The following is a 13,052-nucleotide window of genomic DNA, read 5'->3' as shown; positions in this document are numbered from 1 at the left end:
AAGGCAACGGTATTATATCGCTCCTGGACAATTACAACCAGTTGGGCAAACTGACGCCAGTGTGGAGATTTCCTCGCTTATATCTCTGAGGCCAGGATCATCCAGCTTCAGCTAGACCGCTTCCTTCTTCAGGTAGCTCTGACCCTTGGCAGCAGCGTCCTAGATTCCTGACCATCTCTGACTAAGATGAATCGCATGGTGTAATGAGGTTTGGACCACTAAACACAGCTAGAGATAGAAGGGATGTTAGAAAGTGTCTGTGGTATAAAAGCCGATTTGTTCTTTATCCCAGGTTCCTGTCAGAGAGCTCCCAAGACCCTAGGAATTTCCTGGACGACAGAAGGGACTTTTGTTGTCCTTCATGAGTGCCTTCCTCCCATACTAGAGTCTATGCAAAGATGGCCACTGGACTGGGGGACTAACTAGCCTCAGGAGAGGGTGGTCACCTAAGGAACAAACCTCCTGATTAGAAGGTTTGCGCGTTAGTTCCTGTTCCCCAACCACTGAAGAGAGAGTGAGGTTGCTGGCTTTTGAGTTCCGTGATGTAGCCAATAAAAAAATCTCATTTCCACAAAATGACGCCCCGGATTCGACCCTGCCAAGCATGGTTCAGACACCTTCCAAGGAATAAAAGTGCTATGCCCCCCACTTCCCACCCATATGTGTCTCCTTGGCTGTAATTACAAGCACAGCACTTCTCTGAGTCCTGGGAAGCCAGAGGGTGAGAACCCTAGCCTAATGAGGTATAGGTGTTGGTCGCCTGGGGACCCAGTCCTTGCACCTGGTAAGTGCGTGGAGTCTTGCAGGACTGAACCCTTTATCCTGTGATGGATGTCTGCTGTAACTCCAGGCATTGGTATGGGGCATAAAATTGAATGTTCAGGTACCGAGATTTTAAAAGAGTGTTATAAAATATGATATGTATAGAATCACCTCATTTTGTAGCAAAGCAACCAACGCCCTGTGGGGTCCACTCAGCCCATCCAAGTGCCCCTTCCACAACAGACACCATGACATTCTTCTTCCAGCCCTCCCCTCAGGGACAACACTATGCTCAGTGCCCCCTGCTCCCTGTTTTTAGCCATTTGCCTCCACAAGTCTCCATCAGGGAAAGGGTGTCAGGGCCACCATTTCCGGGTCATTTTAGAGACTGTATTTTCTGGGGTTCCAGAGGCTCAGGTTATGTTGAAAAAGGAGCTTAAAGCTTTTGTGGGTCCCGAAGAGCCCGCAGCCTGTCGAACACAACTCTAGCCATTTTTTGTGGACAGACCTTGTGCTTTTGACAGTCGTATCACCTTCCTGGTGAGAATTCATCATGGCAAGTGTTCCGATGCAGGCATGGAACTGAAACAGCACAATAACCAGCCATTTCTAGGTTGCGTCCCGAAGCTAATGGTATCATGTGTGTACTGAGTCAAGCAGCACACCCAGGGCCGATCCTGCTGCTCACCATCATTGTGTATGGAAATCCTATCTTTTATCATTTGTAATTAAAAGCACTAAGGCACACAGAGGTTAAATGAAAGTCTCAGCATCACAAAGCTACTAAGAGGTAGTGCCAGGACTGGAGGGCAAGTCTGTCTTCTCAGTCGTTCTACACATTCTACCATCCCAAAGCCACAGTGCTCCTGGTGAAACTGGACCTTGAAGTGTCTCCTCATGTCTTAGGTCTTTACCCACCATGTAGGGTAGAGAGAGGAGAGTCTGGACTTGGGTTGACTATGGAGTTGAAGTTAGTTTTCTGCTCTCTGATCCCAAGTAAAAGTTCTGTCCCTTCTCTGAACTCCACTTTCCTTGTTAGATGTAGGGATGCTCAACTCTCACCTTGTGGAATTTGGGATTCTAAGATGACTATGTGTTAAGTACTTGGCACACAATAGGTACTCAGCAAATGGCTGGTCTGGCCACCAGATGCCACTAGCTTTGGGGCGGGGCGCTCTGGTTCTGAGGTTGAAGGTTCTTCTGCGTCTGTAGCCACAGCACATTGCATCCTTATCTACTGTCACCCCGTAAATCGCTCCTGAGCTTTTCTGCTTCTTAAAGGACACTTTATTTTTATTGACTCTCTGCTTCCTGGGCTTTCCATCATGCCTCGACCCTCCTCCTCCAGCTGTGGCTTGTGTTCTTCCCGTGGACATGCTTTTACCGCATCGCCAACTTTTCATGCTGCCTTTCGTGTTTTGTTTGCTAGCCGGCTGTAGTGAGGATCACAACACTTTCCAATTTAGCTTCATCAGCTAGCTTAATCTGTTGTTTTTCCCACTTTCTGTCTCCAAGATAGCAAGGCTGGAAGCCCTAAGTGGAACGATTTGATTCTTCAAGTCTCACTTCTGAGGAGTCCTGTAGTATGTCTGTTGCCCACAGCCAAGGGAAAGACAGACAGCCTAACTTAAAAACTAGACTCGGCAAGGCTACCATTTCTTATTGCACAAATAAATACAACAACAATCTCAGTCCTGAAGGTAATTGGGGAATTGTCCAATCACAAATGAATCACTATTGTTTATTAAAGTGACAAGTTGTCTCAGAGAGGAGAAAAAAACCAAAAAATTATTTTTACCCATATAAATAATAATAAAGTAATCATGTAAGGAAGAGCTAATTCTTTTAAAGAATGTGGGTGGACCAGGTGACATGTAAATACACCTTTGATTTAAAAGTGATTTTTGGGAATCCTTGTGTTGTGCATGCATCCTCTTCCTGCTGCACACACGGAACTATGCAGTAAGAAGGGTGTATGCCACAGTTCTCTGAGTTCGGAATCCGAAATGGCAGCTTCGGGGTCTTCTGGCTCCTAATTGAGAAGCTGACCCTATTTGGACCCCTACGGTGGACTGCCACACAGCGCCACCTAGTGACGTACTGGGGAGGTAACCAGATCATAGAGATCTGGCCAAAGTTGAGAAAGGCCTGTGTGTGTATGACACATGGCTGCAGGAGAGGTGACCACAATGAGGAGGCTGCAGCAAGGAGCCAATCAAGAGGAGCAGATATCCTATAGCTCCTCCTCCATGTCAGGACCTGGGGGACACTGCTGATGTAAGGCCTGACCCTCAGGAGGCTGTCTTGTCCCCTCATTTGGGGACAAGACTAGATGAAAGTGACAGCCATAGCACATAGCCATAGGGCTTTCTACTCTTGCCTAGGGAAGGTCACCAGTTGTCCCAGTTTGCTGCCATGGGGGCTCCAGAGAGTCAAGACTTCAGTTTTAAAACTGGACCAGCCGCAGGCAAACCGGGGCAAGTTGCTAGCTCTGCATTTAACACCGTGTAGAATTCAATGATCTTCACACCGTGTGATCTCCCCAGCATTTCTGGCACCTCCCAAGCCCCTGCCGTGCACGTGGGTTGATGCAATGAACAGGAAGGCTCCACTCACCACTCAACAAGCTGATCATTCCCAGTGGTAAGGAACTAGAAGCTGACGGCACCATACAAGGGAACCCTAGGAAGAATGGGTGAGGGTTTTGGGTTTGGACTTGGCTTTTTCCCCTGGTGTCTGTGTTCTGCTTCCAGCCTACCGCCATGACACCTGTGATGCACCAGACTTTTATTTGGGATGCCAGAGGGAAAATGACAAGATTTGCAGTTCAGGGCTTTGTTTCAACCATCCTTGGCACTAATAAGGAAAAGTGGTGTTCAAGTCAGAACCTGTAGGTGAGGTTTGCTCAGGCTGTGCTGGGGACTGTTGCTTTAAACCCCACCAAGCAGGACTCCTTGGTTTTATTCTGCAGTGAAAGCATGGCTAGAGACCAGGCTGTGAGTGGGGGTGGAGGTGGGAGGAGAGGCTCAAGGCTGGGGAAAGGAGGAAGCAGCCTGAGCAGCGTGGATTTGTCATTTCCTGTTTGCACACAGGCAGAGCTCTTGTTCTGTTGGGCTCATTTTACTCACCTGCCATTGTGTCTTTGGTGTACATTAGGACGTCTGGTTCTCACCCGTGCACTCCCTTTTCTCTTGACTGACTTCTGAGTCTCAGGGAAAGGCACCTCTGAGGAGGCAGGGAGGCAGAGGGTGAGCAGCTGGGAGGGTAACATCTGGCCTCTGTGTCCCACCCCGAATCACAGACTGACTTCTGATGACTGGGGCGAATGCTCCCTCTGGCCAGAGTGCCTGGAGCAGGGCCTCACTGTGTCCTCCTCTTGGTGGATGCTCCTTTGGAGGCCACGGCTGTGGTGGCCAACTTTAGAAGGGAACACTCACTGTCCCTCCTGGTAGCTCAGAAGCCGGGCTGGGCATCGACTACCCTGAGCATGCCCTACATTCCATTCTTGGATGATGTATTCTGTAGGTCCAGGTTCATCAGGGCTTGATCTTCCCCTTTCTGGAGCATGGGACCCCCTGGAAACCATTCATCCAGCATCCTTAATCGGTAATTCATCATTTACTGAAGACACGCTTTGTTCTTGCGACCATCCCAAGGTCAGATCATGTGTTTTCCATGAGGCTCTGGGTACAGCTTGAGAAACCCTTCCCAGAAAGGTCACAAACCTTCAGGGATGGCATGATCAAGCATAAAACTGGCTTTGACCCAATGGGATAGCTGGGCAGCCAGCTTTCTCCAACTGGGCCCCGTTCTCGTTGACTAGTGCCTGAGGAGCCCTGGTTGCTCTGCGTTAACCATCTTCTCTCTCCCACTGTTGCTGCGATTTGGATTCAGATCTGGAAAATCCCCGATGGCCCATGTGTTAAAGGCTTCCTTTCCAGTCAGTGGTACCATAGGCAAGCGATAGAACCTTTAAGAGGTGGGCTCTAGGAGGAGGAAGTTGGATCTTTGGAAGGTTGCCTTTGAAGGTAGTATTTGAACCTTGGCCCCTTCCTTCTCTCTGCTTCACTAGGACCATAAGGCGGATGGTTCTCCCCTGCCATGCGCTCCTACTGCGGTATGATGATGCGCTGGCCCCAAACAGGATCAATTGATCATGGAACCGGGAGCCAAAGTCAATCTTTTTTTCTTTTCTAACTAATTAACTCGGTTATTCTGCCACAGTAACAGAAAGCAGACTAACAAAACCATGAAGAGTATAAATTTTTTTTCCTCCTCAAGTTATTTCAAAAAAAAATATCTCGGTGTGGGACAGGGTGGGAGGATGTTATAGAAATTTAAGCAAAATAAATAAAATGTGGAACTACTTAAGATGCCTTAGAACTCTAATTAAAAAATCAACGTGCTATCATTTCCCTGCTTCGCGCTTTTCACAGGTACCTTCCTCTTCGGCAAAAAAAGGGCAACTATAGAGTTACAATGTGTCGTCTCAGGATGAAAAGGAGGAGCAACAATGTCCCGGTTGTGGGAGGCACTGCTGGGAAGGCCTGCGAGCTGAGAGCACATGGAGAGTCTCAGATCTGTTTGGGGGTTGAGAAGGAGTTCGTTGTCTCCTATCCACCATGTGTTCTGCCGTGGTGTTCTTTCGGCCTCCAACCGAAAGCATTTCTTCCTGAAAGAGGGTGGCTCGGAAGACTCAAGATGCTACCTATGCTTCCATGGCTGAGAACCTCAGAGAGTTGGAGGATTCACTAAAGATTGCTTATAGAAGCAGGAGATGGTTGCTGGTGGGGTGGGGTGGGGGGGCACAGTTGTCTCTGGGTCATCCACGGAGCTCCAGGGACCCAGCGTCTGTGAGTCATGACTCAAACTAGGGTAGGCTTTCCAGGCATGCAGCTGCCTTGAATAACCAGGGCTATGTAACAGGTGACCCATATTGCTGTCAGAACCACCAGTAACCTCGCTGGTTCATGGAATTATTGCTCTGGTCTGTTATCAGTGCCCTGCCTAAGATGAAGAAGCATTTGTGTGCATATGACAAAAGGACCCACAGGTCCGTTTGCTTAGCTTGTGTATCACCGCTTTTTAAAAGTGTTGGGCAGGATGCCTTCCCGTTTCAGGACCCTAGGAGCGCCTGGAGAGTAGTGGTCTTAAACCTGGGTATGTGTTCACCAAGTGGCATTCCCAAGAGATATCCTAATAGTTGCTCGGCTTCTGTCTTGACAGGACTTAACTACTCAGCCTTGGTCCCCCAGCCTGACCTTGGAGAGTTTCCTGCTGCACACAGAGTTTCCTTGACATGGAAAATGCCAGACTGCATAGTGACAGGAATGAAGAGAAGCCGGGGCAGAGTGGAGAGGAACACTAAGTGGACCAGGGATTGCGGTCTCTCTCTCTCTCTCTCTCTCTCTCTCTCTCTCTCTCTCTCTCTCTTCTGGGATCACATTTGTTGAATCCTTTAGAGAGGAAGAAGTGGGGATGTCTGTACTCCCAGACAGCTTCCACATGTGACCCCAGTCACTGTGGAGAGCAAGCTGTTTCTAGCATTTCACAGCTGTCTTCCTGAAGCTCCGTTAGTTGGGCCTGGACAATCCACTCTAGCTGCCAGAACCTCTCAGAGATCACGCTTCCCAGATTGTCTTGATTTCCTCAAATATTCTGGAGCTAGGCTTCCCTGCCAGTCAGCCACAGGCTTTAGAACTGAGCCTGACACTGGACTTCAAAGCAAGTCTTTCCTCTGTAGACAGATATTGGCCTCCTGCAGATGTCTGGGCCTATGCTTGCCCCGCTGGTTTTAACCGACACTGGAATCCGAATGATCAGCACGAAGCACCTTGCTTCATCGTCCTTTTCCAGGCTCTTGCTCCATCTTGTTTGTCTTCAGCTCAGTTGACACCTTCCTGGACAGGCCACAGACATTGGCCCTTGAAAGATGGCTGGGGATTATGTATTCTGACGTGTCCTGCTCAAGCTGGGGCTCACTAAAGCTAGCATCGCCGCTCATAGTTTTAATCACCTTTCTCAGCTGAACTCTTTTCTAGGGCTGTGAGGAATTAGCTGAATTCTCGACTTAGCCCTCCTTTCCTTGGTAATTGTTTGCCAACCAAGAAGTGAATAGTCTTGGAGTAAACAATGCAACAGTCTAGGTATTTATGAATCTGTCCAAGCCACCCATATATACTGTGACTCTACTACACCATAGTACATACCCTTCCTGGGTGGGGGCCAAGCTCAAAAGACCTTATTAAAGACTCATTCTCTAGAAACCTCTACTTTAGACCAGAGAGTCCAGACGCAGGCAAATTCGTGCCCAGCAGAATGATTTGAGGTCTTAGGAAAGGCCCAAAATGAGGATAATTAGGATCAAGTAAGTGTATCAAGGGAGAGGGGGTCATCACTGGCCTTTGAAGGACAGGAAGGACGTTGAAAGAGTTAGGACAACCCAGAGATCCTGTTCACTACTCATGGGCGCTGATTGAAGGTCCTAGGAATGGCTTAATTCAAGATAGTCATTGAGGTTATCACTGTTGTTGACCAAAAATTTTTAAAATAAAAAGTCCTTGCTATATTTACAATGTGAAAAATATTAACTGGCTTAATGTCCCGGGATGTTACTGCAACCTTTTCTGAGCGTAGCTGGAGGCTCACTTAGCTCCTTCAAGACCCTGGCGCGTCAAAGAAAGATTATGATCACGGTTTTTTCCCACCCTTGGTATTGCTAGTTCAAGGTCTATGAGATGAGCTCATCATTTCCGCATCTGCAAGAAAATGAATGGAACTGGAAATCACGTTTAGTGAAATAAGCCAGGAGCAGAAAGGCAAGCAGATAGTGTTTTCTCTCATGGGTGGAGCCTAGATTCTTTAGAACGTGGGAACACATCTGTAATGGCACACTGGTTGACCCCGATGACAAGCATGCTGAAATGATCTTCGGTTCCCTCTCTAGACCGCGTCAGGCAGCTGGGGACTCCTGGGGGCTCCTCGGTGGAATTAGCATGTTATACAGTTCATGGCCTGAGAAGGCACTAAGTAAACATTTGTGGAGTTTGTTAGGCTGAGATTATTCAGATCCAGGGGCTTCATGGTTGAGAGTGCAAGAACAGACATGGGTTTGGTGGAAACGGCTCTGGGTTATTTCCTGTGTCGTTCTAACTGTCCCATGCCAGGGATATTTGGTAGTACTGAATGTATCTATTCAAGGCCCTGGAATGGCATCGGACATTGTGACACCCCAGTCTGTCTGCTCTGTGGCCAAGCACCTGTTGAAGGAGGAGCTGGCAATATGGCTGCCCGAGAATCCCAGAAGACCATGAGTGAAGGCCGAATTGCTCAGGGCTCTGATGCTCTGCGGGAGAGTGTGACCTCATCCCCTAAGAGAAAGAAATAACACCCACGAATTTTTCTTTTTTTCTAGAGAAACTGGACAGCTCTTAGGGAGAGAGAGGGGATGAGACATGAGTCAAGAACCTTATTTCCTGTCCTGAGGAACCGACACTGGCTGGGAGGACCATGGGCCTTGACCTTATTGGTGACTCATTTTCCTCTGTCTCTTTAGTCCTTTGGAAACAGGAATGCCTTCAGATTTCCGCTGGCTGAGGACGGGAGGTCAGATGAAGGACAGATGCTGGGAACGAGCTTGTATCGTAAACCACGTGGAGCGGAAGTGACCTAAGAAGTCATCCAGCACCTGGGTCGCTCTGGATCTTGGTCCAATTCCTGTGACAAATTGAGTCTGTCTCTCTGTCTTTTCAGTGACAGCTCTCTTGATGACGGTGAGAACTGTCAGCTGTTCTCTTCTTTCTGTGAGAGCTTTAGTGAGAGGCGGGGCTTCCAGGGCAGCGGCCTGTCCAGCAACAAAGCCAGATCCTTTGTGGTTGTGGGGTAGTGTCTGTAGGAACCGTGGCACGAGGAAGCGCTGGGGTTCTCTTTTATCAGCTGCTAGTGAGCATCAACTTGTCCTCACTCAAATGTTCTTCTAATCACGTCAAAACCAGAACACAGATTACCTTGCCGTCAGAGGGAGACCTGGTGAGACTGCGCTCAGGGCTGAGCCTTTGTCGTCTGCCGATATGGAGTGTAACCCCGTCTGTAAGGCCACAGCACACATCTTGGACAGCTGGGCAGGTTACAGGGCCAAACACGACATCTTTTTCTTCTGACTTGGAGAGAAATTTGCAAATGGAAATGTGAGTGATGAGTAGTTCTGGTCCTGAGTGGACACGGGGATGAAGAATGCAGTTTTCAGGGGACTGGAGGCAGGAGAGGGTAATAGGCAGTCCAGGGCTGCAGAGGAAAGGCCACAGAGGTTCGAAAGACACCTGTTTTCAGGACTTTGCAGAGAACGACTCCTCGGCGTTAGAGTAGAATCAGCACTTGAGATTTTTTTCATATGATATCCAGAAAATAAAAAGGTGTACGCCCCAGAATAGGAGTAAAGTGATCACAGTGCTCAGATCAAAACGTGAGTGAAGGAGATACCCCAGTTCCTCTCAGGATAGACAGTGACAACTTCCTAGAGAAACACGCGCACATGTATGATAGACACCATAGACAATACGAGTAAGATGGATTGTGCTGAGCAGCACTGAGATAAACCCGTGTTCTACTGTCTGTCCCCGTGTGTCACTCCAGGACCAACAGTACCCACAATACAAACTGAGGATAGCCAATTAGTTCAAGACTTTTCTTAGTTGTTATTACTGACCAATGCTCATTTTTCCCTGGATATATTTATTGTTTGATAAAAAGGTTAAATAGTTTTAAGTACACATCATACAAACATTGGGAAAGCAGTCGTTCAAAATGCACGGTGCAGGCGTGACCAACAAGAACTGGTGAGCACATTTCTCTGTTCCATGTGGAGCGACCTCTCTTTAACGCCACAGGTCTCCTTAACAATTACAGCTTCTCTTGGTTGTAGCACGAAACTTTCCAGTGCTCTCCTTTCCCTCCAAACTGTACGTTTTGTATTTCTTTCTGCACTTTGCTTTTTGTCATTACAGACTTATATAAATATCAGAAACAATGAAGAGAGAAAGAGAGAGAGAGAGAGAGAGAGAGAGAGAGAGAGAGAGAGAAAACTAGTGTGCAGTTCCATAATAGTTAGGTCAACATGGCAGGTCAACACACATCTTTCAGATGCTAATCTTATATTTTCATGTCCAATTTATCTTACTCTTATTTCTGTCTTTACTTATTCTCGAGGTTTTATTTATTTTCTCCTTTGACAATTGTGTTATGTACACAATGCATTCTGGTTACTCTTGCCCCCACCATCTCTTATCTCCTACCCATCCTGATTTCTTTTCATTTCTTTCTTCTTCTTCTTCTTCTTCTTCTTCTTCTTCTTCTTCTTCTTCTTCTTCTTCTTCTTCTTAACTTTTTGTTTTACTTATTTATTTATTTTTGGTTATCCAAGGACAGGGTTTCTCTTTCCAACAGTCCTGGCTGTCCTGGAACTCACTCTGTAAACCAGGCTGGCCTCGAACTAACAGAGATCCTCCTGCCTTTGCCTCCCAAGTCCTGGCATTAAAGGCGTGTGCCACCACTCTTGTTTTACGTATCTGTAATACTTCAAGTCTCCCTCTTGAAGTAGTTCTTCTTTCTTTCTCCCTTCCTCCTTTCCTTTCTTCCTCCCCCGCCTTTCTTTTTTCTTTTTTTTTTTTTTCCAGACAGGGTCTCATGTATCTGAGGCAGGCCTGGAGCTTCCTGTATGGTCAAGAATGACCTTAAACTTCTGATCTCCCTTGCTTCCACCTCTGTGTGCTGGGATTACTGGTGTGTGCCAAAACGGCCAGTTTATGTGGTCCCTGGGATGGACCCCAGGACTTGCATGATAGAGCAAGCAGTCTATAAACTGAGCTACATTCCCCACCCCTAATTATATATTTTAAAAACTGTTCTTGTAGTTGTCCATGGTCTGGTTTCTTTTTTATGGGGTTTTCTTTGTTCTTAAGCCCACATCATGAAATACTTGGGCATCTTTGCTAACTGGTGACTCTTAGTTTTTAATAACTTAAATTAATGTGTGCGATACATACAAAAGTAATATACAATATAATCTATATAACCACAAAACAGAAGATACTAATTTCCAGTTTCACTCAGGGAAGCATGACTCAGGTCCCCTTAGGGTGTGGGGGGAGATGGGTGGGCCCAAAGCCAGGGACAGGAGGAAGCTTTGGCAGGTAGTCGCAGGCTTCCTAGAGGGGATTGTCGGTCTCCTGGGAAATGAAGCCATGCCCTAGGCTCTCTTCCTCGCTGTTTCGTTTTGAGGCCCCCATCTCTTAACCCCAGTTTCTGCATCTCTTCAGTCCTGTGACTGTGGTTCTTTACCTGGCAGTGCAGCACACCTCAGTGGCAAATCTCATCCCGGGCAGGGATTTTCTAGTCACACCAACCAGTTGGTCGGTCGATGAGATCAAAGAGGAAGTTGCTAATGGTTTCTAGACAGGGGCAGAAACTTCACTATGAGAGCTTCTCGAGTATATGGGTTTCTTTTAAGACCTCGTCTTCATAATTACACACCTTTCCTTACAGAGCTCTCCCCATCTGCATTCCCTAATCTTCAGGGTCCCGCATACTGGCTTCCACCCGTGGTTCTGAAATACAGACACCTATCCCATAATGGTAGGTGATGTGTAATGAAAAGTCACCCCATTTCTTTCCTGCTTTGGGGTGTTTCGAGTGGATACACAGGTTGGAGCTGCAGCAACTCTTTTGTGATCTTGAGAAAAAAAGCAGAATTCTGTAGAGCTAAAACAGGAACTTGATTTTACCATTTCTGGATTAAGCGACCATAGAGCCCATTGTCTCCAGATGCTCACTTAAATCATTATCGAATCCATTGTTCATGAGGTCTGTGACCCAGACTTGGTGGCACAAGCCTTAATCTCAGCACTCAGGAGGCTGAGGCAAGAGGATAGTGAATTTGAGTCCAGTCTTGGCTATATAGTAACTCCCATAGTAAAGCTATATGGGGAACATAGCAATACTTTGTTTCAAGAAGCCAAAAATAAAAATAGTAAGGCAGATAGCTCATGGCTTATAACCCAGCACGTTTTAACCAGCACCCTCAGGTCCCCCAGCATTGTTTTCATCCCTCAAGAAGACAGACATCTTTTTTCCTGAATGTACAACACCCGGATACCATATTTTCTTTATGGGAAGAACCCTCTGCCAAAATGGAAGAAATCTCCTTCCCCCGTCAGAGGATTGCCATTCCCAGCTGGAATGACTTCATAAGGCTTGTCCACCCCTGAGGGGACTCAAAGCATTTCCCACTGGAATTGTGATGGCATCTCACTGGGTGTCCACCTCCTCCTCTGGCTTTGTCATCCCCCTACTTGTTTCTACCAAATCGCTAAACCACCCTGTAGCCCGAGGATCTCCCCACCTCCCTTGCTGTAACCTCTCAGCCCGTCAGCAAGTGAACTAAACAGGTCTCAGGTGACCAGGGTCACGCTCACACACTGGTGGTGGCCCCCTACGGATTAATCCTCACAATGGGCTGACCTCCAGAACTTCAGAATGACTTCACCAGAATCTTATAAAGATGAAGATGTTTTGAAACAAGAGTAAACAAACTAAAAAGTAGGTTCTTTGCTGTGACTTGGGAGGTCTTTCTTGATGTCCGTGGGCCTCTAACCTGGTGACCCGTCCGCTCCACTAAGCCTGAGAAACAATTGTGTTTGTGTATTACAGACCCCACATGTGGCATGAATCAAATTGATTGTATTCTTATTATCATTTTGTATTGCTTTCGTGTGTGACAGAGAGGGGGCGGGAGAGAGAGGAGAAAATGATAATGACTCATGCCCAAAGCATAGCTTAAAATATTCTCTCTCAGCCCATGTGAACTCCGGACATTTGTTGACCTAAACAGTCACATTTTCTTTTCTGGAAGTGGCAGTGTTAGAAGAAGTCTCTTGAACCCTTTTTGTCTCTAGGTATCTTTTAAAAGTTGGAGCTCAGGTTGGCCTGGAACTTACAATCCTCCTCTCTCTGCTTCCATCCTAGAAACCCCGTAAGCAGCATGACACCAGAAGCCAGATTCAGTCTCAGAAGAGCCTGGCTGGCTTCTGCCTTCTGCTGCCAGTGGTTTCAACCAGATCTACCTGGCTTTCAGTTCATGGTGACCAAACGTTTCTCTCTGTGAATGCCCAGGAATGACCCAGTCTTGCTCAAAAACTGAAGTTCGTGTCACAGAGTCCTGTGATTTCATGCCCTGCTGGTTGGTCACACACTCTCTTGGCCCAATGCCTGATTCCGTGGGTGAGGAACCTGTGACC

The 13,052-nt window shown here is 47.2% G+C and overlaps 1 protein-coding gene across 4 annotated transcripts in view; it reads right to left on the bottom strand.

Annotated features, from left to right (window-relative positions):
* LOC121462310 (glycerophosphocholine cholinephosphodiesterase ENPP6) overlaps window positions 1–13,052 on the bottom strand; it is a 109,245-nt gene that overhangs the window by 15,104 nt on the left and 81,089 nt on the right. The window lies entirely within an intron of this gene.

The sequence above is a fragment of the Microtus oregoni genome, unplaced genomic scaffold (assembly GCF_018167655.1).
Source record: "Microtus oregoni isolate MIOR12 unplaced genomic scaffold, Mior012 000024F_ref0000369, whole genome shotgun sequence".
In the NCBI taxonomy this organism is placed as follows: Eukaryota; Metazoa; Chordata; class Mammalia; order Rodentia; family Cricetidae; genus Microtus; species Microtus oregoni.
This window is presented reverse-complemented; position numbering and strand designations above follow the sequence as displayed.